The sequence below is a fragment of the Lycorma delicatula genome, chromosome 11, assembly GCF_047948215.1.
Source record: "Lycorma delicatula isolate Av1 chromosome 11, ASM4794821v1, whole genome shotgun sequence".
Classification (NCBI taxonomy): Eukaryota; Metazoa; Arthropoda; class Insecta; order Hemiptera; family Fulgoridae; genus Lycorma; species Lycorma delicatula.
In genome coordinates this window covers 5,657,440-5,679,326 of record NC_134465.1, presented here as the reverse complement: position 1 = coordinate 5,679,326, position 21,887 = coordinate 5,657,440, and the positions used below count along the sequence as shown (strand labels likewise).

General features: G+C 33.4%; 1 protein-coding gene across 1 annotated transcript in view; it reads left to right on the top strand.

The window, feature by feature from the left end:
* Window positions 1-21,887, top strand: part of CARPA (Carbonic anhydrase-related protein A) — a 483,368-nt gene that overhangs the window by 330,448 nt on the left and 131,033 nt on the right. The window lies entirely within an intron of this gene.

The window sequence follows — 21,887 nt, the reverse complement described above, 5'->3', positions numbered from 1 at the left end:
CTTGTACAACACTTCCCTCGGATGTTGAATCGGATGAGGAGGTCCGACTACATGGCAACCTAAATCTCCAGATATCTCTCCTTTCGACTTTTTTACTTGGAGATTTACTAAAAATTGTGTGTTCTAAAGAAAAGTTCGAGATCTGGATGATTTATAACACATAATTGTTGAAATTTTTGGTTCAATAAAACCGCAGATTGTCCTAAACACTTGGCAAGAGTTAGGGTATCGTCTAGATGTCAACCAGACTACAAACGTGTACACGTTGAACTTGACTAACCTACATTAAAACTTATTGTGTTTGTTAAATATATATATATATATACGAGGTTAAGTCAGTTATTATCCATCCGCAATGTAGTTATAAATTTGATTGCAATGCAAATAGGGAACTTACATGTACATCATTTTTCAACATATTCTCCTTACATTTCAACACACTTGGTCCACCGTTGCACAAGCTTCCTGATGCCCTCATAAAAGAAAGTTTACGATTGAGCTGCTAGCCAGGAATGCACCGCTTTTTCACTGTTTCGTCTGAGGTAAATCGACGGCCCCTTAATGCCTCTTTGAGTGGACCAAACGATTGGTAGTCAGAAGGTGCAAGATCAGGATTATACGGAGGACGAGCCGGTACTTCAAAGTTGAGTTTCTGGAGGGTTTCAGCAGTGCGGGCAGCAGTATGTGGACGGGCATTGTCGTGCAACAACAACACAGCTTTCGACAGCAGTCCTCGGCGTTTGCTTCGAATTGAAGGTTTCAGCTTGGCAGTAAGCATCTCACTGTAACGCGCACTGTATATTGTCGTGTCCCTTTCCTCATAATGTTCCAGTACTGGGCCTTGTGAGTCCCATAAAACCGAAAGCATCAGTTTTCCTGCGGACGGTTGGGTCTTGAATTTTTTTTGCAGGGCGAATTTGGATGTTTCCATTCCATACTCTGCCGTTTACTCTCCGGCTCGTAATGATGGATCCGTGTTTCGTCACCGGTGATGATTCTGTCTAAGAAGACGTTCGTTACCGTAGCGATCCAAATGTTTTTGGCAGATCTCCTAACGCGTTTGTTTATGTTATATGACTGTGCGAGTTGTTTTTGGACCCATCTTGCACAGACATTATGAAACCCAAGTCTGTTGTGGATGTTTTCCTAGGCAGAACCGTGACTAATTTGCAGACAATGTGCCGCTTCATCGATAGTTACTCGTCTGTCTAAGAAAACCGTGTCACGTGCACGCTCAATGTTTTCCTCATTTTTGGCGGTAAACGGTCGTCCGGCTTCTTCGTCGTGCGACCATGTTTGAATTTTTCAATCCGGTGGTAGACACTCTGTTGCGACAACACACTGTTCCCGAAAGTCTTCGATGAATTTCGGCCCCTGGTACACCTTTCGACTACAAAACACGGATCGCTGAACGCTGCTCTTCTTTTGTGCAAACAAAGCGGAGAACCCGTGGTTAACGGCAGGGCAGCGGTATTGGAACTAACCTAACAGCATTAAACCTGAACAGACATAAAAACAATTAAAACAACGCATGCGTCATCTACGACACGACAGTACTACCAACATAAACAAAAATATAACTAAATTGCGGATAATAATTGACTTACCTCGTATATATATATATTAGATTATATTAACTGGTTCTCTTAATATAAGATGTTACTTTTGTATACCTTTATCTGGACACCCTGAATGTCCTTTGTAGAAGAGTATTTACCAACTGCAGATATAATTACGCACAGTTCAACTTAACTAATTTTATTACAAGAAAAACTGTTCAAAAATCAAGAACATAATATTACGTCAGGACAAGTTTTTACATTCTAAGTCGAACGAAATATTACGTCAGATATTTTGAAGGTATTAATTGATACAGTAGGATGAGATTAATACTTAATTCGCATCTTTCTTTACATCACAGCTGAAATGAATTTAATATATGGGAAAATATGAGATATTTAAAATCTACATCATGAAGCTTATGGGATAATAGTGTTACAGTCCAAAAGCTCAACTTTGTATCTTACCTCTAAAAGAGATAAGACATGAATTTATAGTTTTTCGTAGTTTTCTATACGTTTGAGAATTAGTGTTTAAATAAGGGTAATAAATCACAACCCTGAAACTTTGCACGTAGGTACAACTACTTCTAAATTTTCTTTTTTTTTTAATTTACAAATTAGAAGCATCCCTTGCCAGGCTTGATAGGGAAAATAATGAGTGAAATATTTCCCAATGCCTTCTTTATTGAGCGAAGTATATGGTTGTATATTAGTGTGCAGCTTGCCCTGATATTCGGCACTATTAGTGCCACCTTAATTCTGATAATCAAAGGTAGTGGCTACATATTTCTTTCAGAGAAAGATCCTCTGAGTTCTGCCGCCTCATTTTTTTTAACATACTTCACAGCCATATGAAAGATAGTGTAACTAAGCAACAGATTAATTTAAATAAACAGTCATGGCTGCCACCAAAAATAATAAAACGAAAAAATGTTACTGAATTTCAATATGAAATGAAAATTATGCAGGATGTCTCACGAAAGAAAGAATTTCAATTTTAAGGATTTCTTTCTTTCTCAAGAAAGAAAGAAGGTAAGAAATTCAGGACATATTTTACAATTAAAAATAAAGTAGAATATTTTGTAAATATGGGTTCCAGAAATTCTTCATTTTCGAATTATAGTCTGCGAAAAATTTCGCCCCGATTTCCGTTCAGTAAAATGAACTCATATTGAAATTCTTGAAATTTTAATTCAATCAGTGGTTTTATATAGTTTTTGACTTGAAAGAATCAATAAAACAGGTCCTAGCAAACATGAAAAATAATAATTGTAAGATACAAAAAAATTGAAGTTCCTGATTTACAGTAATTCTATCAAACAGTAATATTGTATTACTGATTTTTTGTAGATATTTTCAATATTGAAATATTTCTTATTTTGGTTTCAAATTATTATACAACATTTTTCTGCCACGTATCGGTCTGTTTTCTTTTCTTTTTTTTTTAAAAAGTTAAATTTCTCCAAATTTTCTTTAAGTTCAGTCAAGGTAATTTAGACGGATTTTCTCAACCACCGGGTCGGTCTAGTGATGAACGCGTCTTCCAAAATCAGCTGATTTGGAAGTCGAGAGTTCCAGCGTTTCATTTACACTCGTACATATCATCCTCTGAAGTATTATCTGAAAGGTAATTACCGGAGGCTAAACAGGAAAGAGAAAGAAAAGTATTTATTTATGACTATCTACAATAAATTTAAATATTTTAAATTATTATCCTAGAAAATAAAATTAGTTTAGCAATGAATCTTCATTGAACAGAATAATCTGAATTTAATCTATCATATTTAGCACATAAAACATGGATAAATTACCAAATGATAGTAATACCTTTGATACTACAAAAAAATAAAAAATAAAACTGTTTTAATTGAAAAATATTTTTACTTCACAGAAAAATTCTCTCCTGTATTATCAGCTTGTTTTCGAAGGTATGCGATTAGGTTTAAATTCTGAATTATTCTGTACCGTGTACAATATCACTAAGAGATGATATACTGTATTTTTATTAGATTGTCTGCTTGTAAGGTACAATTTTTTTTTGGCAATTCTTGCAGCGTTTTTTAATGGAAAATAAAAACGTAAGACTATAGATTCTTTAACAAAAAATGAGAGAAAAATTACATCTTATGTAAATAACATCGATTGTTTTACAGTAAAAGACAATATAAATTATGCATCCCTGTTGAACTGTGAAGGTCATATACATCTTTTCATTATTTTTCATTTTTAAGTAAAAGAAAAAAAAGAAATACAATAAGAAGTGAATAATATTATAGAACTTTTAAAAGCGATGGGAAAAAAGTAATTTGATTTATTTTAAGACAATAAATTTATCGCACAGTCTAGGTTCAACCGCTTATCTCTTTGATACATTCGTTCTATTTTCTCGAATAAATCCTTTAAGAACTAAAGATATATTACTATTCAGCATCTGTGAAATCTTTACAAGATAATAAAGCGACGAAAATATTATTTTATTTTATGTATGTTTCTATCGATTGTGCACTTCGATTGTCTATCTTTCTGGTAGCTTTTGGTAATATTTTTAATTTTAATTTCTCAAACATGGTACCGCTGATATGTTAAATAAATAAATTAACAATTAATATAATCCACCTTACCAGCACGTTGATAAGTTCTCTAGATCTTTCTACTTGGAAGCCATCATCAGGAGTTAAAATTAATACGTTAAAGTCATAAGTTTAAAAATCATAGATAAAATTTAAAAACGGTCATGACTGTTCCGGTCCTACTAGTATACTGTTTATACTGTATACTTTATACAAGTATAATCTTTAGTATACTTTCTGCGAGAGAGGGAGCAGAGTGGACACCTGAACAGATAGTGAGAAGAAACGGGATGCAACCGTGTCTAGGGAGCCGTGGCTAACTCAATTCAAAGGAGGAGGCAAGGCTCCCCGATAATAACATGCGGACCGTCCAGCAGAACACAGAAGACCAGCGAAAACCTCAGGAAGTGAGGTGTAAGATACCGGACTGGAGAGCGAAGGGATGACAGACAGCCCTCTGCAGAGCTGGCGTTCTTTCGTGCTTGCATGGATGGGCGGCAGTGATGATGCACGGGGACTCTGAACACATTGAGCTCGGAGGCACCTCCTGGGGCTGACTAATGCTTAAATGCGGTTTCCGGCCTGCGGAGGGAGGCTGATGTAGAGGAGGTTCAGTCGGTAGGGCGCAGGCTACATACGCCGTAACATCTGCGGAACCTGTTAGCGAGCCCGACACTTTGTCCGTAAATGGGATTACTCCCCTAACCAGAGGAAAATAAAAAGAAAACAAAATGTATACTCTTTAGTGTACTAGTAAGACCGGGATAATAATGACTGGTTTTAAATTTTAACTATGATTTTTAAACTTTGACTTTAATGCATTAATTTTAACTCCTGATGATGACTTCCAAGTAAGCGAAAAATCTAGAGAACGTATCAACGTGCTGGTAAGGTACGTCCCGGCAGAATCTCGTGATATACTCTGCATATTTATAAAAAATTCCGTTTTTATTCTACTTTTCTGTTCACTTACGTTTCTCTTCATTCCTTTTTCTATCTTTATCAAGGTGTAGATTTCTCGTCATTCTGTTTTTTACCTACGGTTTGTGTTTTTCTTTTTCATCACGAGCACATATTTTGTAGGATTATCCATATTTTTTTAGTAGTAATTAACTAAAAAAACATTTAAAACATTTTTAAAACGAGTGCAAACTATTTTGTAAATTAATTTCTTTTTTGTTTTATTAAATCTCATATTTTCAAGTCGAAGAGTAATTAAGGTTTAACATAATTAATTGTTAATTTATTTTAAATTTTATCGTGTTTAATGTAAAAAGTTATAATAAGTTTCAGATCATCAAGGGTTATGGATGGGGTAGACACAGATAAGTAGCAAAGTTTAAAAAAATAATTTTGCGTTGTCTAAAGATAACTAGAAAATAAATATTTAAGTATAATACTTATACTTAAAACTGGAGGATATTATCAATTGGAACCGTTGTTTTGTATGTATATATATATATATATGTATATATTTTCTTCATTCCATTTTCATTTATTTATTTATGAATATATGTGTATATACACACGCGCGCGCGTATTTTATTTCGTTTATTTACTTTCAAATTTTATTCACGACTAAATGAATCAATATCAGTGATTCCTTTAATCTTTATCTTTCTGATAATAATTGAAAATAATTATATAAATAATTTGAAAACTAATAATATATGTCAAGAACAGTGCGCCTTGAAGAGGCATTTCTCAAACAATAATGCAGTAAAACATAAAATACTGGTATATTCACTAGGGGAACAATTGAACTTTGGAAAAATATTTGTTTTGACATTAATTTAAGTCTCGAACACAAGGTAGGATTTTTTTTTTTATTGAGGAATGGAGTTCAATGGAATAATTATTTGTGAGTAATTGAAAGACTGTAAATTCTAGGTAACCACATACATTTTATAAAAAATTAGATCAAATTCCCAGCAAAACCTTTGTTAAAGCGGTTTTCCATATAAAAGAGAAGCTCGCTTTCGAAATTTTACGTTTCATATGTAACATTTTAACAAAGCGTTGGAGTAAAAAAATGTTTCTAATAAAAGTTGTACGGCTTTCATTTCTTACGTATTTGCGTTTATTGTTTGATTCTGTAAAATTGAAAATTGATCAAGAAATGAATGAAACAAGAAAAAATGCCCCTTCCAAAAATTGATTTTATGGATATAAGTCATTTTTAATAAATTGTATTAAAGAACTACTGAATATGTTTAATCACTGCTTTATTATATAATTAAATAATAAAATAATCATTAAAAGTTATTTTTGATTAGCTAAATGGATTAGTTAAAGCTAGTGTAGTTGGGTAACAAAATTTAGACAGGTAAGACAGGTAAGCGTATATAAAGGGTGTCCCATGTAAAATGCAACCCAACCTTAAATTGGTAGGTATTGAAATAATAAAAAGGCATGTGTAAATGTAAATGTAATTTTTATTATTACCATCCATTACCTTACATTTAGAGTAAATGTTGGAAGTGGCCGCCATCTTCTTGAATATAAGCTTCAATTCTTTTTACAGCGTTTCTTGCAACTTTTTTCAAAGTTTGTTGCTGGATATTTAATACAGCTTGTTCAATATTGATTTTCAATCGTTCAAGTGTTCGTGGTTTGTTGCTGTAGGCTTTTTCTTTGAGGTAACCCGGTAGAAAAAAATCCGCCGCAGTCAAATCTGGAGATCTTGGTGGCCACAAGCCTCGACCGATAACACGATTACCGAAGAATTCCTCGACGAAATCAGAAGTTGAACCTGCGTAGTGCGATGTCGCACCGTCATGTTGTAGCCGGCAGTGTCTGTCTTCCTCTTCCAAGAGTGCGATGAACTGAAATAAAATATCCTGATATCGTTCTGCATTAATGGTGTACTCGAAAAAAATAGGACCGATTATTTTCTTCCCCGATATCGCGCACCACACGCCCGACTTCTGCAGGTGTAATTGTTTTTCGTGATAAACGTGGGGATTTTCAGCGCTCCAAATTCTACTGTTTTGGCTGTTTACGTAGCCGTCCGAATGAAACCGTGCTTCCTCTGTGAAAAATAACGAATCCATAACGTTAATTCCCTCACGCAGAAATCGACGGAACCGTTGACAATATTGTAGCCGTTTTTCTTTGTCGGGCTCAAGAAGTCGATGAACCGTTTGAATGCGATAAGGTCGTAATTGTAATCGTTTGGTAGCCCGATGAACAGTTGATTTAGACAAATTAATTTCAGCAGATAAAAGTCTGATCGATTTATTTGGCGAGGCGAGTAATCGGTCTTTGATTTCAGCGACTGTATCTGTATTCAACACTGACGCAGATCTTTTGTGTTCCTCGTTATTAACAGAACCGGTCTCTCTAAATTTTGCGACTAACCTTAATACTGATGTTTTGTTAGGAGCCGGTTTATCTGGGTACTTATGGCGAAACAAATCTTGCACTGCAACCGCTGATTTCGTACTGAAGTACGACTCGACAATGAAAACACGTTCATCTAGCGAAAACACCAGTCTCTTGTCTCTTGCTATACACTGAACGTTATGATTGCATTGTTGTTACTATTGGTAATGTACTACTGCGTCACCGCGATGTTCAGATGTTGGACGAGTCCATTTCAGTAACGAGTCGGGGAGTAAGCTTGATTTTTGAAATTTCATGGATGGTGATTGATGGGTTGCGTTTTAGATGGAACACCTGTATATATATATATATATATATATATATAGGCCCTCCGGTTGGGTTGTCCTAGCGGGCGTATTCTCGGAATGGGATTAAGTTTCCAAAATTTATTACCTCTTGTGTAAAAAAAATGTTTTTTTTTTAATAATGAAAATTGATATAACAAAAGTTAAATTACAAATTTAAGTCTGAAAATTAATACTAACGAATCGGGATTTTCCGCTAGTGATCGGTACATTCCGGTGCTAAGCTAACGGGGACGGACACACTCACACAGAGAGACACACTTAATACCTTTTAGTAGGGTAGGATAAAACTGTATATATACAGGTGTGCCAAGACGTTCTCTCGGGACTTTCATAACGTATTCTATTCATTAAAATTATAAAAAAAATTTATACAAACATTAAATCCTAAAATACTTCGTTTGTGCGTTACGTGTAGCGAGAGATTTCGCTTGGATTTCAGCTACCCCGGTGAAATGAGATTGTACTGACATTTTTAGGACGTTAATTAAGAGAAAAAATTAGTGATTTCTTTTTGACCTGAAAAATCTAATAAAATAAGTCCCAGACCGTATCTGCAGTAATTTTTGAAAATTTTGGGATGAAAACCAATAAATTGGGGTAAAAAATCCTATTTTTTATGTTTGACGTACAATAACTTTGTAAATGAATAATAAACACATAAATCATTTAAATAAAAGTTGTAGAGAATTTAATTCTGAACAAAATTATGTAAAATAAGTTGAATAAAAAAAAAGTAAAGTTAGACAAAAATCGAATTTTATTTAGAAACATTACACCAGACCAAATGAACTGTACGTGGCGGCCTCCGTGGCACGAGTGATAGCGTCTCGGCCTTTCATCCGGAGGTCCCGGGTTCGAATCCCGGTCAGGCATGACATTTTCACATACGCTACAAATCATTCATCTCATTCTCTGAAGCAATACCAAACAGCGGTCCCGGAGGTTAAACAAACAAACAAGCAAACAACAATAAGTGAACTGTATGTAGCAGTTTATAATAAATGTTCAAAAATGAGCCGCCATTTTCAACACATTTCTTGACACGGTTTTGCACTGGTTTTTAGTTGTTCAGGGCTGTTCTTAATTTGCTTAGCTGCTTAAATAATGCTAACAATTAATTTCTCACGAGAATTTATTTTTGTTTTGTATAAGCATCTTTTGTTCTGTTTTTTACCCCAATTTATTGGTTTTTACCCCAGATTTTTCAAAAAATACTGCAGGTATTGCTCTTGGACCTATTTTATTAGATTTTTCAAATAAAAAGACATACGGAATCACTATATTTATTACTTAATAAACGTTCTAAAAATTTCGGTACGATCTCATTTCACCGGGGTAGCTTATATTCGAGCGAAATCTTTCACTAGCCGTAATTCGCAAACGAAACATTATAGGACATATGTTTATATGAACTTTTTTTATTATTTTAACGAGTAGAATAAGGTATCAAAGTCCCAGGAGAACCTCGTGATACACTCTGCATATTTATAAAAAGATCCTTTTTTTTTTACTTTTCTGTTCACTTACGTTTCTCTTCATTCCTTTTTCTATTTTTATCTTGGTGCAGATTTCTCGTCATTCTGTTATTTTACCTACGGTTTGTGTTTTTCTTTTTCATCACGAGTACGTATTTTGTAAGATTATCCATATGTTTTTAGTAGTAATAAACTAAAAAAAAAAATAAAATAAATTTTTAAAACAAGTGCAAATTTGTAAATTAATTTCTTTTTCGATTTTTAATTCTCATATTTTCAAATCGGAGAATAATTAAGGTTGTAGTTTGTAAAAGTCGAAATTAAAAAATAAAAATGGAATAGTTTTTTTTTTTAATCGAGCGAAACTAGATTTTGCTTTAACTATATCTTTTAGTATTTCCGTTTCTCTGTATACTTGTGATACAGTATGTCCAAATGCGTTTTCCTATTTTTATGAAAGTTTGTTGTAAGGTTCTTTGTTAGCAAAATATTTTAATGATCTGTGTTTAATGCTATTTGTAGTAGTATTTTATAAAATTTTCTGTTTCATTATGGTGGATGCTATATTTCTTGGACAAAGTGCTGTGTTGGAGGTAAGATTTCCGTGCGTAAGTCAGTAATACGTGGTCTTCACTTTATTTCTGATGCAATCTATTCCTAAAGTTATCCATCCTCACACATACGCATTAGAACATTCATTTTTCATATTTTCTTTCTTTCTCTCTCTTTAATTATTATTCAGCATCTAGATTTAACAGTATACTTTAATATATTACGTTGGGTTTTCTAAGTTTTTTGTGTTAAATTCCCTCTGGGCACCTAATTTTTAAAAGAATCAAAATTCAAAAACTTAAAAAAAAACCTTTCGGCACGCCGGAAGGTGGATGTAGATTTACCGGTGCTAAGTAGAGAATAAAAGTTAAGAAAAACTTCAAATTAAATCGATACGAGAATGGTCGCATGAGAAAAAAAGTTTTATACGACAAGCCTCCATCTTCTTACAAATCCAGCAACATTTTTGTATCCCTTCGTCATATCAAAAACTATTTCAGACAAAAATTTTAGGTAATATTTAGAGGACTAACGACCACTTTAAACCGATTCGAATCTGTGCCTATTAAGGGAGATATGATTTTTTGTTTTACTTCGAATCCCCACTTTTTCTACTCCCTGGGCTAATGGTTGGTGATATCAAAAAACTTTACTTGGATAAGTTTTAGGCCTTATCCAAAGAAGAGTAGGAACTTTAAACGAATTCAATATTTTACTTAATAGGTTAGGAAAGTTATAGAGATATTTTGTTTTTTTCAAAAAAGCTCTTTCAATTTCGTTCCCATGTTCCCATTTTTGCCGGTCACGAATTCGACTGAGATTTTCGGACGAGTTATTTTTAAGGAACAATTTGAAAGTGATTGGCGCCAAATTACGGCAGTTATAGTGTCCTCAAGAAAGTGAAATATATATATATATATATAAACTTTTAAACTGACGGTGTTTTTGGGTCGATGTGAAACGCGAAGATATGTCCAAATTTTCCGGAAATCGAATCATGGTACCCATTACAATAGGTAACTTTTATATGAAATCCACCTAATACAAAAATTGGGGATATAATAAAAGTACCTTTCCTTAACGATCATGGTCACTATAATTCCCGATGATCCTGGAAGGATTTTTTACGATTTATTTTTATAAAATACGATTATTTTTGACAAGGCTAAATCTTCCACCAACTTGTAAAATCCATAATTCCTTTTTTTTTATTTTAATTTTCACTTTATTATAATTCCGTAAATTCCGCTTTAATACTTTGTTAAATTCAATACACAATGAGGGAAGAATTTTACTAGGTATAAATTTGTCTGCAATCTTCGTGGCGGAATAGTATTGTGTATGCTTTTCATCCAAAGGTTCTGGGTTCTTGTTTCGGTCACTCATGACAATTTTTTTATAACTACAAAAAAATAAATTTCATTATCATCCATCGACAGTAAAACTGGATATATAGAAATTAATTCTTCGTTGGGCTTTATCCTTTCCAGTTCAATTGTATGCATATATCATATCTATTCCTAGGTAACAAATTGTATATATTTTATTGTGTCAAAAAACAGAACAAAATAATTGTCATTTTCAAATTTAATTTTAACTTGTATTAAAGTTAAAAAGAAATGAATATTACTTTTGTTAAATGTATAAATTAATAAAAAATTTAGTGGAAATTACGTTTATTTTTATTTACCTTTCTTGTACGCTACATTATATTATAGCATAATAAATCTCACAATTAGATAAGCACATTTATTCCTGGCTTATATAAAAATTTTAATTTACATCTTTAATAATCTGAAATATTTAATGATAAATGCGTAGAAGTTGACAAAAAAAGAAGAATTTCGAGATGTATTATATTATAGCTCTTCTTTATAATAAGTATTCATTTTAATTTTTCTTTTATGTTTTCTTATTCTTCTTTTTTTCTCTGTGGTGTCTTCTTCCAATATTTTTTATAATAAATAAATTTTGTACAATATATATATATATTTTATTTTATATAAAACAGGGATGATGATGATACCATTATTAAAATGAGACGACATTTAAGCTTTTTTCGAAGCGTATCTTTAAGTATATTACTTGAAATCCTCTTATTGTTTAGTGATAGAAGAAGTGAGGATGTTTTGTTTCTTATCATTTTTTTTCCTCTTAATTTTCTTCCAGTTAGTAACGCTTAACAGCACGTGTAAGAGACATCTGCAGGCTCAGATTTAATTAAGTTAAGCAATATTTCTAATTTCATCGGCCTTGATTACAGAATACGTGAATTAAAAACACCTGAGCGGTAACAGCGCTGCTTGGGAGGCAGCAGGTTACAACAGTATAGTACTATTGTGTATATTAGGTCTGCAACTAAGAGAAAGGAAGAAATTCTTCCCTCTTGAACATCTCACCGTGTACCTTCCTCGTTATTGCTACTTCTTTATTGTTGTGTGTTTGTGTATACGACTACAGATGGAGTACAAAGCCTCTGTACCGGTACCACACACCAGCTGTTGTTTATCGTACTTTTAACCCTTCCTTTTCATTTACCCTTTACCGAAAATAATTTTCGTTTGAAAAATCTATCCCTCCTCTCATCAGAAATATTTTCTTGTATTTTCCTTTAATAATTTTTCCTATAAAAGTTACTAAATATTATTTACGTAAGTATATTTAAACAATTTTAGAAATGAGTTGCCTACGTCCCTGATATTCCCTAATTCCAAACGGAAAGGAAAGTCTGGATTGCTTAGTGTGTTTGCGTTAATAAAATTTTAAGTATTTCCCACCCCCTCTCTCTCTCTCTGTGTGTGTGTTTGAGAGAGAGAGTGTGTGTGTGTGTGTAAAACTTTATTCAGTTTTTCTCCTCTTACATGACTTGTTTACATCCATATTTACTAGTTGGATATATTTCCTGATTTTTCCTTTTTATTTTTGACTTTTCATTAAAGTGGGTGTATAAAAGGTCTGATGTAGACACCACATGACTTCCTTGTACGCCTATTAAATTACATATACACATTTTTAAAAGTACATAAAAATTTTATTTTATTAATAACTTCTGATGTTCTTTCATATTTTTTTTATTATTTATTGTAATTTTTTTTTTTTTAATTAGAGGTTAATAATTTATTAATAAATCAATAAATTTCATTAAAAAAAGAAGTTAAATGAAAAGGAGATAAAGTCGGATTCGAACCGATGTCCCTTTCCCTTGTAAGATCCAAATATTTCATTAATTAAAATTTTATTGGGCTACAACTCTGGAACCAATGAAAATAAGTTCCACTTACGATATATCGTTGAAAAGCTCTCAATGAGGGCTTATAACTGCAATTAATAGAAAATACATAATCAGAGGCTGGGGTTTCACTATCTACAGCTTTCAGGGCGACTTAAAAATTACAATCGCTTTGGTGTCATTCTAAACCTGAAATAAAAAGAAACTGAAAACGTTTACAGTATCGACGTCGGTTTCGCTCTCTTGTTGATGACTACGGTATTGAAATTTTGGATCGTGTCTATTTCAGCGACCAGGCACGGTTTCATTCAGATGGCTATATTAATAGGCAAAACTGCCGAACATGGAGCGGTGAAAATCCTCACGAGTTTCACGAACGACCATTACACGCACGTAAAATTGGTGTTTAGTGTGCGATCTCCCGGCGTCGTGTAATAGGGTCTTTATTATTTGACAAAACTGTCGTTTATCGCAACTTAATCGAACAGTTTATTCTCGTGTTATATTAGACGAACGGGAATGTCGGTTCCAGCAGGATAATGCACCGTATAATACTGCTAATGAAGAGCTGGATATGTTACTTGAATTTTTTCATCAAAAGTGTTGCGGCCTCTAAGATCCTTAGATCTTACACCGGTAGACCTTTTCTTTTGGGGGTTATTTCAAAAGTGTAGTTTTTAAAAACAGTCCTCATAAACTTGACGAATTGAAGACTAACATTGAAAGTGAGTTATCAAACATTACGGGAAGGGATGCAAATGTTATGAAACGTATACGAACCTGCAACGGGATCATAGGAAATCATTTTGAACATGTATTGTAAAGTTATTGAAGGTAATTTTTATATAGTTGTAAAATATTTTATTAACATTAATAATTTTGTAATAAATTAACGTCGTCAAACAAGGGGTTGCGTTCTTTTTGAAACAGAAACTCTCGTTATGAAAATTAAAGTTAACACGAATATTTCGTAAACATTATTTCAATATTAATTGACATTACCCTAAATCAGGTGAAAAATATTTTAGTCTTTCATTTTTATAATTTTTTTTTTTAATTGTATTTTTCCATCGGACTGGTGTAGTGGTTAACTCGTCTTCGCAAATCAGATGTTTAACAGCTGATTTTTGAAGTCGAAAGTTCTGAGGTTCAAATTTTAGTAAAAATTAGTTGCTTTTATACAGGTTTGAATAACCCACCGGGTTGGTCTAGTGGTGAAAGCGTCTTCCCAAATCAGCTGATTTAGAAGTCGAGTTCAAGCGTTCAAGTCCTAATAAAGTCAGTTATTTTTACTTGGATTTGAATATTAAATCGTAGATACCGGTGTTCTTTGGTGGTTGGGTTTCAATTAACCACACAGCTCAGGAATGGACAAACTGAGATTGTACAAGATTACCCTTCATTTACACTCATACATATCATCTTCATTCATCCTCTGAAGAATTATGGGAGGCTAAATAGGAAAAAGAAAGAAAGGTTTTAATACTATACAGTCGATACCGGTGTACTGTGGTGGTTGGGATTCAATTGATAATATGACTACACCTTATTTTCATGTCATATATATCATCCTCATCTCATTGGAGATTGGAGTTGCTTATTGTTCGCTAGTTGAATGGATTGCAATGTACCCATTAGGAAAATAGAATATAAATTTTTCCTTTCAAAAAGGCAGCTAGTTTAGGAAGAATACCAATTGTTATCCCTCTTTAATTAAGTCACCTTGCCTGGAGGCTGCCCTTTGTCTATACTTTGTAAATATTAACTTTTTTTTGTTCATCCGGACCACAAAGGATCACATTAGCATTATAGTTTGGAACTTCTTTCCCCAATATTTTTTTCATTTTTTTCACTCCAGTTTTCCTTCCTGTACTCCTCTTATCCTTCTAGAAACTTAGATTATTTACTTAATTTTCTAAATGGGTCTCTATTTAAACAGGTTTCTTTGAAAATTTTAAAAGTTTTGAGATCGTTTTCTACTTCTTTTTACCGGTTAGTTTTAATAGTTCTACTGTTATAAAGTTAAATTTCTGTTTTCGCTCTTTCTATATAAATATCCGTAAAGTGTAATTTTCTTCTCCGGACCATGTCTTTTATTTTTTTCTATATTTTTATAAAATTCTGTTTCACTTTTCAGTTTATAAATTCCGTCCTGGTAATCCGACCCATAAATATTCCATAAAATTCTCTTTTCTATTTTAAAAAGATCTTTATCCGAAAATCTTTGCAAACACTCAGCGCCATATAACGCTTCTGGAAAAATTGCTGTTTTGTAATGTCGGAGTTTAGCGTTGTGCGAAATCGATTTTTTATTATATAAATTTCGTGTTAAGTTGAATTCCAACGTCATTTCTGCGTTCGCTCTTTTAGCGCTTTCGTTCTAGAGCGTTTGGCACGCCACGACTAAGGAAAGGTACTTTTTTAGATTTATACAGGACTTGGGGAGATGGGTGGTATGCTTGTCCTTTGTTTTTAAGGGCAATGGGTGCCCGGATGTTCTCCAAACACGAGAAATTGAACCGATATTTGTTTCGGTTCCGCCTGGTAGCTGATGAGCTGTGGGTCTTCGGGGAGGTCCAGTCAAATGAGCATAGGATGTTTGACTGCCCTGCTCTTGGTGGGGGGGGGGGGAGGCAGAGACAGGGCCATCCTGGAACTTAGAGGTCAAGGGGACGATTGGCCACTCATAAGGGGCGACAGCCTCATTGTCGGATCATGTGGGTGTTTCTTTATGCCGTTGCGATTTTCAACCGGCATCAGTAGGTTGAGGGTTGATTCAGGGAAAAAACTCCTACCGTGCTACTGCGGGAAGCTACCCGAGAGTAATGACTAGACACCACCCGATTAAAGCTCCAAGCGTTTTAATATTCGTGGACAGGTACTTGCTGGCTTTCAGTGACCTAGGGGTGGCAGCGAATTGCTGTCTTGATGAAGTAAATTTAATTTATTGAGTTTCATATATATTTTTATTAGTTGACGGGGTGCGCCTACCCATTTTTAGTAATATATTACAAGTGAGAAGTTAGACACAAAGCGATTGGTGTGTGACACCTCGCTTAGTTCGCTCACGCAGTTAGGTTAACTCTAGGAGCTGTTGAGAGTACTGGTCGCTTAACTGATTCGAGGCTCAGTAGCCGTTTGTGACACTGACATTTGGTCTTATGCTTTAAGGCGACCGAATGGGGTGGTGGCGGAAGAAATGCCATGCAAACCATAGAGCGTTTGGCGTTATTACTTCTCAGAGATATTTAAATTTTGAGGCTCCTGAAATATCCTGATTTTTGAAAATTTTTAGTGTTTGTCATTTATTTTTTTACCGTTGAAGATGCATTTTCTGTTTTTTTAGCGGAATCTTTTTTAAATCGGTTTTTATTAATTAATTAATTTTTTTTATACTTTTATTTATAGTCGCATCAGCAATTGAAGTTATTACCGATTTATCAGTATAATGTAACTGTAAATGTAAACGATTAGCCATAACAAACTCAGGCCGACTATTCCCGAGATATGTGGTTAATAGAAATCCGACCGCTAAAGAACACCCGTATCTGTAATCTAGTTTTCAAATACGAATCAAAGCTACTTTCTTTATTAAGATTTGAGCCTGAGAACTTCGACTTCGAAATCAGCTGATTTACGACAACGACTTTACCACTAGACCAACCCGATGGGTTTATTTATTTATTACTAGCAGATCTAGCAATACTTCACTATTGCTAGATTTCAGTGTGTATATATATATATATATATATATATATATATATATATTAAATGAACACAATTGAAAGTTTGATAAAACATAAACAAAATGAACATTACGGAACTTCACAAAATTTAACTTTTCCCTTTTACTCTTTCTCCCTTTTCCATTTCCCTTTTCATTTTCATTTTTCCCTTTTCCCATTTTCAGGTTTCATTCATTCGTTTTCACTTTCTACAATTTCCCCCTTCCTCCCTTTAATTTCCGTCCCATTTTCTCGTTCCCTTATTTCCCTTTCCCCTTCCGTTTCCCCCTTTTTCACTTTCCATTTCGGAATGGAAAGGGGAAAGGAAATGTTTCCCTATTTTCCCGTTCTTCTTTTTGTCATTTTCCGCTTCTTCCCTTTTACCTTTTTTTGATTTTCCCTTTTCAGATTTCTCCCTATTTCCCTTTTCCGATTTTTCTCTTTTTCCCGCGCGTAGTCGGTCCAGTTGTTTTTTATTGTATAGCGGACACACATATCGGAAATATTGAAATAGAATAGTAAAATATTTATTATACCGTGTGTTGCTTTTCCAACAGATAGCGCTGTTTGTTAAAGAAAAAAAAACATGTATTTACCTGTCACAGGTGTGATATCTTTGGTATATAAATAGTAGATATATAAAAACACGCGCGCATTCGAATGCAACGTTGTGTCAAATTTTCAAACCAATCGGTGAAGAACTTTCGGAGATTTAAGATTTTGAACAAACGAACATTTTTATTTTATTTTATTTTTATTTATATAGATTAGAATTTTTTTTTATAATAAAGATTACCAAAGACGAAGTCGTTAAATTGAAATTGTATCAGCGCTTCTAATGTTAATGCATTACTAGAATGAAAGACGTAACTCACCGTATTGGTCTGGTGTTGAACGCGTCTTCCCAAATCAGCTGATTTGGAAGTCGACAGTTCCAGCGTTCAAGTCCTAGTAAAGTCAGTTATTTTTACACGGATTTGAATACTAGATCGTTGATACCGGTGTTCTTTGGTGGTTGGGTTTCAATTAAATACACATTTCAGGAATGGTCGAACTGATACTGTACAAGACTACACTTCATTTAGACTCATACATATTATTCTCTGAAGTATTATCTGAAAGGTAATTACCGGAGGCTAAACAGGAAAAAGAAAGAATGAAAGATATAATTAACAAAAATGATAGATCCTCTTACTCTAAATATATTTTTATATATCGAAAGATATATATATAAATAGAAGAATCCGACATGCTTCTTCAAAAAATTGATGAAATTTTAACGTATATACCTTTTTTGTTTTATGAAGCCTTCTATTAATTAATTTTGTTCTTAATTAATATTTACCAACGAGTATGTTTACAAATTAGCCATGTCACGTGATAAGTGAATGGCTGATCGATGCTAATAATATTTCTATGTCTGTCACACCTTGTATGAAATACCATTAGTTCACTCACATTTCCACTCCTCCTTTACCATTATTATTAATGCATGACATTTATACTGTACATTTTGCGTATTATACAATATTTACTAACGTTTTAATAAAACTTAGTTTTGTAAATCGTAAGTTTATAAAACTTAAACCTACATATTAAGTGTAACGTTGAAAGTTTTGTGGCTTTGTATTCTGTTAGGCTGTAATCAAAATGTCATATTGTCTTTGATCGGCTACGGATATTTTAATTATAAGATCTGTCTGAAATCTTGTGTAACATCAAAACAAGTTCTAAAAAAATATATATAAAACTTTATCCTTTTTTTTTTGTTTTTGAATCGACACCTCCTGTGTAAGTGCCACGATAAATAGTTTTTCCTTTCTTTTGTTCCCAGTAGTTTTTCATTTTACATCGGTTTTCTTTCTTGCCTCTGCTGGGAAAATTGTGTTATTTTTCTTTTCTTTTAGAATTCTTTAGAGGGTTTAAGTTTACGTCTGAAACTGTCGCTCTCCCTGTGATTTTATGTAGTTCTATCTTCGGTTCTTTAAGATTTTCTTTGATCTGTTTAAAACATTTCGTACTTGTCTTTTTGTTGGTCAAAGACAATATCTTAGTTAATTTATTTTCGCCCGTTCTCATCAAGCGTACGAAGAAGGCATTTTGCATCTGTCCCTCCAGAATAGTTAATTGTTTTTTCGTATAGTTTCCAGCTATCTTCTGCTTTTCAGGATCCTAGTATTTTCCTTTTTTTTAAATATATATACACAAAACGGCAACTTTAAAAAAAAATAATACTTCAGTTTTGAAATTCATTAATTATTTATCTATAACTCATCGATGGAAAAACAGATAAAATTTCTCTAAAATGTTTTTTTTATGTAAGGTTAACAAAACAATATTTTGTTACCGCCTCTCTGTTTATTTTTTTGTTTGATGATATGGCCATATAACCTTGAAGCTTGTGCGTGGGATACGGAAACAGAATTTTGTAGAGTATGAAAAATACCGTGCCTTACCGGGATTCAAACTGGGACCTACAAAATGAAAGACCAACACGCTACCCCTCAGCCACGATGATCGAGCATTAATTACTTATCGATTACGGGATTTGAATAACGATCATAAGTTTTTAAAATATTTGAAACGCTTCTTAATATCGTCTACCTACGCAAAACCTTTTTCCCGATTTAGAAAAAGTAGTCTGTCAACAACAATTATTTATTTTTACGGTATAACCCGAAGTATTACGATTCCGTCCGGAAAAATGTTAGCTTTCCTATTTTTCTATAGTATTGTTTCACAACCACCGGTCCGCAAGATAATGCTACCAATCCCTGAACAAATTGGCCTACAAAAAAAAAAAAGTTTAAAAATATGAAGAAAATGAACATTAAAAAAATTTATATAACAATAATATAAGATTTTTATATCGAAATTATTTATTAATGTTTTGTACATATATATTGGCGAATACCTGTTGTATGTTTAGTTTATTGAATATGCTGTATCCTTTGCACAATCGGCAACAATAAACTTTCTTGCGACGTATGCATTGTAGGAGCGGAAGATATCAAAACAATATCGCACTAAAGAGTGCGGCTTTGGCCCGGTATCTTTGTTTTATGACTTTGCTATGCGTACGTTCAGTTTATTGAAAACATTATATTTGCAATTATATTCTTTATTTTACTACGCAGTCGACTAGCAGTGTTATAATGAAGTGATTAAATTGTTGGAAAAACACAGATTTTTATTCCTCTTAAAACGAGTAAAAAAAGACAAGGAACTTTACATAATTTTTTCCGCACTGAAAGTTCTACTCTGGGAAATAGAAATATAGAAAAATCGAGTTAAACAGAAAATGAATGTCTATCAAACAAGAAAAATAAATCTGCTTTCACAAGCCGCTGTAGTAATGAGTACTTGAAATATGATTTAACTTTAGCCGGATTCTACGGTAGACGATTTACGTCCAATGTTGATAATATATAAGGAAGTTAAGAATAATGATACAATGAAACCGTCTAAAATGTTGCGACATTTAAAATCAAGACATCCCGAACTAGAACAGAAACCACTGGAATAGTTTGAATAATAAAAAAAAAAAAAAAAAAAAAAAAAAAAAAAAAAAAAAAAAAACAGAATTTAATCTCCAAACGAAAATATTTAAAGAAACTTCTATTGAAAATAAATCGCAATTGAAATATTCATATTTAGTTGCACTACGTACAGCCAAAACAAAAAAAAATCGTTCACAACTAGAAAAAATTTAATTAAATCGGTGTTAATTGATGTTTGCAATGAAATATTTGGATCTTCAGCTGTAAATCAGATCAGATCAATTCCTCTTTCATATGATACGATTGGTCATCGAATTGAAACTATAGATATTTACTCAAAATTTTCAACTTTGTTTGAATTTTAAATTAAAGGTTATTTTTTTCTGAAATAAACATTTCAACAAGCTACCTACTTATGGTCTGTAAAAGATAGCTGTGTGGTGCTAATAAATGAACGTAAAGGAACGTTTCAAATATTCGTTCGGTTATTTTTTTATTGCGATCAAGCATCGGCAATTATCGTAGATTAAAACTATCCGGCGGTAGATCCTTTGCTTTTATTTCTGAGTCCCTTTTTCGAATCCCCCCTAGCTCGGTCTACACTAAGGGATTGGGAAATTATTAGTTATTTTTCTAGGTATTTATTTATTTATTTAGCGTACGGCAGCAAAACACAACACCAATTACAGTCAAAATTAGAAACAAAGATTTAACAAACTAATATATGCTATCGATTCTAGAGTCGCCAACAGGAAATCTTCAGGATTCCCTTTATAAGCTGTCCTAGGGCAAACTTCTGTGATGTGTTTAACAGTTTGATTTTCACCACACTCACAAAGGGGCGTCGGTGTTTTACTTTATTTATACAGGAAATAGGCGTACCTACCATGCTGAGTTCGTATTCTTAGCGTTGACCATGTCTTACGTGGCAAGTCAAAACCAGGAGGCCTTTGAGTAATACATGGGATTTGGTTATTTTGCTTTGCGGTCCATTCTTGACGCCGGGCGTCAGTTAGGTTAAATCCGTCCTCACTTCAGAGGATAAATGAGGATGATATGTATCAGTGTAAATGAAGTGTAGTCTTATACAGTCCCTTTAATGTTCTTTGTAAATTCTTTGAACAGTCAGTTATAATGAACAAATCTTCACCTCATTATAATAAATCAGATAAAAATTTCTAAATTGTATTTTCATTCCACTGTAGGAGAGGAACCGCAAAAGACGTTTTCTTCATTCTGGTTTAATAGAAAATTCATATCCGAACCCAGGTCTAAGTTTTGTCGGATGGTTCCAAAGATTGGGCGATCAAAGAGCAGATGGTACACGAACCATTTGACCTTGCAAGCCTCACAGATCTTCTGAGGAGAGCCAAATAGATGAGCGTAGGTGAGCCTGGTGTGTCCAATCGTTAGCCGAGTTAAGATGATTCGGTCTTTTCTATTGCTCGGGGAAAGAGGTTTCTCGAGCACATTCTCCCGGATGTTATGTAATGCCGTGAGAGGACTCAGCAGCCAGAACCTATTCCACTGAGTCCGCAGTTTAACGCGAACTGTTCTCATGAAGTCTCTCTCACATGTCGAT